This window comes from Saccopteryx bilineata, chromosome X (assembly GCF_036850765.1).
Source record: "Saccopteryx bilineata isolate mSacBil1 chromosome X, mSacBil1_pri_phased_curated, whole genome shotgun sequence".
Taxonomy (NCBI): Eukaryota; Metazoa; Chordata; class Mammalia; order Chiroptera; family Emballonuridae; genus Saccopteryx; species Saccopteryx bilineata.
In genome coordinates this window covers 110,060,678-110,066,109 of record NC_089502.1, presented here as the reverse complement: position 1 = coordinate 110,066,109, position 5,432 = coordinate 110,060,678, and the positions used below count along the sequence as shown (strand labels likewise).

The 5,432-nt window shown below is 47.7% G+C and overlaps 1 non-coding gene across 1 annotated transcript; it reads right to left on the bottom strand.

The window, feature by feature from the left end:
- Positions 1–1,296: 1,296 nt before the first annotated feature.
- TRNAS-AGA (transfer RNA serine (anticodon AGA)) lies at positions 1,297–1,372 on the bottom strand. Its single transcript has one exon. It is a non-coding gene; the product is annotated as a tRNA-Ser (tRNA).
- Positions 1,373–5,432: the final 4,060 nt, after the last annotated feature.

The following is a 5,432-nucleotide window of genomic DNA, read 5'->3' as shown; positions in this document are numbered from 1 at the left end:
TCCACACCCTACCCCAACAAAATACGAACCTTAACATGCATTGTTTTCTCTTCAGCCTGTGTCCCTCACATGTTGAGATCACCTGGGAAATCACTGGGACTGTTGTTTGGTTTTTTCCAGTAACGTTTACTTAGATTTGTTTTGTGTTTTCTTCCTTTTTGACTAATAATTTTTTTTTACAGAGACAGAGTCAGAGAGAGGGATAGATAAGGACAGACAGACAGGAACAGAGAGAGATGAGAAGCATGAATCATCAGTTTTTCATTGTAATCAGTTGTTCATTGATTGCTTTCTCATATGTGCCTTGACCATGGGGCTACAGCAGACCCAGTAACCCCTTGCTCAAGCCAGCGACCTTGGGTCCAAGCTGATGAGCTTTGCTCAAACCAGATGAGCCCACACTCAGGCTGGCGACCTCGGGGTCTTGAACCTGGGTCCTCTGCATCCCAGTCTGACGCTCTATCCATTGCGCCACCTCCTGGTCAGGCTTGACTAATTTTTATTTTGCCATAGTATGTCTTCAAATAATTCTTTCAAAAATAGCTTACATATCTAGACACTGAGAAATTTTGCAGTTGTCGGGGTCTGGGTAGAACAATTTAGAGGTGCTAAACAAAAATATTTTGCTTAGCCCTCTAATTTGAATGCCAGTGAGGCTTGGTATAAAATTATAGGATCAAAACAATTTGTCCTCAGAACTTTCAAGATATTGTCTTATAGTATCCATTGGTGCAAATTTAATCTCATTTCTTTGCAAGTACCCAGTTTATTTTTTCTCTGAATGCTTTTAGCATTTTCTCTGAATTATAAGATCAGACTTTTACCATAATGTATGTAGGTAAAGGATTTTGTAAAAATAAATCCATCTGTGCACTTGGTGCCACCTAGTTGCCTGAAGACTGGTGTCTCTTTTGAGGTCTGATAACATTTATTTCTTTATTCCTTCCCTTCTATTATCTTGTTTTATTCATGAAGGATCACTATCATGTGGATTTTTTGTTTGTTTGTTTGTTTGTTTTCTTAAGCTGGAAACGGGGAGGCAGTCAGACAGACTCCCACATGCGCCCAACCAGGATCGACCCGGCACGCCCACCAGGGGGCGATGCTCTGCCCATCTGGGGCGTCGCCCTGTCGCGACCAGAGCCACTCTAGTGCCTGGGGCAGAGGCCAAGGAGCCATCCCCAGCGCCCAGGCCATCTTTTGCTCCAGTGGAGCCTCAGCTGCGGGAGGGGAAGAGAGAGACAGAGAGGAAGGAGAGGGGGAGGGGTAGAGAAGCAGATGGGTGCCTCTCCTGTGTGCCCTGGCCGGGAATCGAACCCAGGACTTCCGCACTCTAGGCCAACGCTCTACCACCGAGCCAACCGGCCAGGGCCAATCTTGTGGATGTTTCAACTTCTGTATCCATCTTCCATGTCTCTTGATGTGTCTCTTATACTTTTCATTTCTTTGTTCATACGCACTGTGTTCTAGAAATATCTCCTGGCTCTGTCTTCATCTGTATTTAAGGCTCAAGTGAAGCCAGCATACAGCGTCAGGACATATTGTTTCAAGTCTTACTGGTTAGGTGTATATTCTCATTGTTCGATACTTGTGCCATACTAGTCAGTAATTATTTTTAATATTATTCCTAGACATGTTGGTTATTCTTTTTAACACATCTCTTGAGCTTTTTACTTCAATGATCATATATTTCATTTCTAAAATATATTTTTTCCCTTATGCATTTTTCCCTAGAACAACTCTGGGGATATGAATTCTAAAGTTTTCCTTGACTTGCTGTGTTAACTGTTTCTTCCATATGGGTAGTTTGCTAACTTTCTTTTATGGCTGCTCTTGGTTTTGTTCTTATATTTCTTTGAGGTACTTTATTATTTTGTCTATGGGTTTTTGCTCCTGTAATGGATTTGGCATTGTGAGCAATGAGAGGTTCTGGATAGGTTTCAATTATCTAAATTAATCTGTGATGTAATTCTTGCAGTTCACCTGCCACAGAGGCGTGGAACTACCTTTACAAGCAGGCAGTGCTGTATGGGGTTTTTTTTGTTTGTTTGTTTTGTTTTTCCACTGATTTGAGAAAGAGAAGCATCAGCTTATCATTCTACTTAGTTGTTCCATTTAGTTAGGAACTCATAGATTGCTTCTCTGACCAGGGATCAAACCTGTGACTTCTGCATGCCAGGACTATGCTCTATCCACTGAGACACCCGCCAGGGCCTGTATGGGAGGTTTTGAGGGGAGAGACTATCCCTGCAAAATCAAAATCCAAGAGATAGGCCTTGTTTGGGTTTGAAGTTCAAATATATACTACCCACATGGTTCCGTAGTCCCACACAATAGAATCAGCATAAAAAATTGGTCCTGATCCCATGATACTGCCTCAAAAACCCAGTGTGCTCATTGTCAGCTTGCTGCCTCTCAGCTCTAAATCCACCTTTCTTTGTCCTGCTTTGTGATACTGGACCTCCTAAACATTTCTTCTCTGTCAGATGGTGTAATGTCAGGCTTTGTCAAGTGAGGGTGCTAGAGGAACAGTGCAAAGCATAGCAGAGTCAGGAGCTCTTTCTGGTCTGCTGGGGTTTTTTTGTGTGTTTGTTTTATTTGGTTTGGTTTGATTTTTCTCTGAATCAATGGTACAACTGTCAGTGTGCAGAACACCAAGTGGTGCCTACCGTTCAGCAATTTTCACCAAATTCCTAGCAGGTGGCCTCTTTGCCAGCAGTGTGCAAAAGACTCAGTGTCATCCACCCCCCCACTCGCCTACACACACAGTGAGCTTCCCTGATACCCAGCCAGGCAGCTCCCTTCTCTCCAGCCCAAGCTCACTAGTCCCAACTCACCAGCACCCTGGTGAGCAGCTCACTGACCCCCAGCAATGGCCTGAGAGTTGTGGACCAGCTCTGATGTGTTACACCTTAGAAGACTTTGCCACCATCCAGTGGGCTGCAACCCACCTTCTCTGATAAGGTCTAAGTCTCAGCCTAAGGGTTGGGGAAGAGGCAGTGCTCTTTTAAGGTGTTTTTTTTGGGGGGGTTGTTTTTGCATCCTTGGATCATCTCCCTCAACTGTAGAGGTGGTAGCTGTTCCCTATAACACTATTCCTGTGTTCTTAAGAGTTTTCTTTTATCTGCTTAGTAATCACCTTTAACTCCTTAATAATTCTTTGTATTAATTATGTTCAAATTACTGATATGGTTTCTGTCTGTTGACTGGACCCTAATTGATACACCTGGCAAAAGTAAGTGCAAAGAATTGGATACACATTAGAAAAAGAAAATGGGCCCTGGCTGGTTGGCTCAGTGGTAGAGCGTCGGCCCAGCATGCAGAAGTCCCAGGTTCGATTCCCGGCCAGGGCACACAGGAGAAGTGCCCATCTGCTTCTCCACCCCCCCTCTCTTTCCTCTCTGTCGCTCTCTTCCCCTCCTGCAGCGAGGCTCCATTGGAGCAAAGATGGCCGGGGCGCTGGGGATGGCTCCTTGGCCTCTTCCCCAGGCGCTAGAGTGGCTCTGGTCGCAACAGAGCGACGCCCTGGAGGGGCAGAGCATCGCCCCCTGGTGGGCAGAGCGTCGCCCCCTGGTGGGCGTGCCGGGTGGATCCTGGTCGGGCGCATGCGGGAGTCTGTCTGACTGTCTCTCCCCGTTTCCAGCTTCAGAAAAATAAATTAAAAAACAAACAAACAAAAAAACCCACCAAGTCTTAAAAGAAAAAGAAAATGCCCCGCACAGTTGAACTTATGATAAAAAATTGTAAGAACTTACGAGGAAACAACTTACCACAAGCAGAAATCAGCAAACATAAGTGGATTAGAGCCCCCAAACAAGAGATAATATAATAAAATTTGAAAGAGAATATAAAAACAATAAAGTTTAGATAATTAGAAACCTAAAAGAAGGATCAAAATATTATGAAAAAAGAACAGATATGTTAGGAAAATTTAACATAAAAATATAAAGATTAAAAAAATATAGGCACTGAAAAGCAACTCAGTGGGAAAGTTAAAAAACAAATTAGGCGCAAATATTGTAAAAAGAATAAATGGCCTGACCAAGTGGTGGTGGCGCAGTGAATAAAGCATTGGCCTGAGATGCAGAGGATCCAGATTTAAAACTCCAAGGTCGCTGGTTTGAGCATGGGCTCAACTGGCTTGAGCTCAGGCTGACCAGCTTGAGTGGGGGTGGGGGGGTCGCTGGCTTGATTGTAGGTGTTTTTGTTTTGTTTTGTTTTTTTGTATTTTCCTGAAGCTGGAAACGGGGACAGTCAGACAGACTCCCGCATGCACCCGACACGCCCACCAGGGGCGATGCTCTGCCCACCAGGGGGCGATGCTCTGCCCCTCCGGGGCGTCGCTCTGCCGCGACCAGAGCCACTCTAGCGCCTGGGGCAGAGGCCAAGGAGCCATCCCCAGCGCCCAGGCCATCTTTGCTCCAATGGAGCCTTGGCTGCGGGAGGGGAAGAGAGAGACAGAGAGGAAGGAGAGGGGGGTGGAGAAGTAAATGGGCGCTTCTCCTATGTGCCCTGGCCGGGAATCGAACCCGGGTCCCCCGCACGCCAGGCCGACGCGCTACCGCTGAGCCAACCGGCCAGGGCCTTGATTGTAGGTTTATAGACACGACCCCATGGTCACTGGCTTAAGCAAGGGGTCACTGTCTCAGCTTGAGCCCCCTGGTCAAGGCACATATAATAAAGCAATGAACAACTAAAGTGCTGCAACTAAGGGTTGATGTCACTGTTAAGGTCAGCCAGGCCCTCCCTGACACATACAGTGGTTCCAACTTCAGTGTGGCTGGGAGCAACCCGCAGTTCCAGCAGGGGGCGTAGCTCAACGGAAGTTCTCCCGCATGCGCACTGTGCTAGCCAATCAGTGAGGGTCTGCTGTCCAGAGTAGACGACGTTGTCTTCGTGGAGGTGGTGGTGGTGGTGGAGGGCTCCCGGTTCTCCTCAGGTTCTCCTCAGACATATGAAGGGGGCGGGGGCAAGGACTGGACCTGGGGGTGGGGGGTGGAGAGGGCGGAGAGGGCGAAAAGGCTGAATTCTGAACTCTGAGGTGATGTTCAGGAAGGTCGGGCGTGTGGGAGGTGGGCCCAGGGTCGTGTGTGGCAGTCAGCTCCGATTTCTCCTCAGACGTGAGAAAAACGGCCTATGGAAGCAGGCGGGGAGGCTGAACTCTGAGGTGCTGTCCCCCAGGGTTTCTTGTAGCACAGAGGACAGACAGAGCGAAGGCCCTGACGGCACGGCTGCACATGCGGTCCTCGGGGGCCATCCTGGGGGAAGCTAAGATGGCGCGTTGGGAAGCCCCAAGTCGTGTCTGTCCCCGGACATGTGCAGAAAGGCTTAGTCCCAGTGCAAACTGAGGGACACTTACTTTTGTTATGCCCAAAGTCAGGCCTCCCTCTGGGGACCGAGGGAGCCGAACGTAGGGACAAGAGTACGGCAGA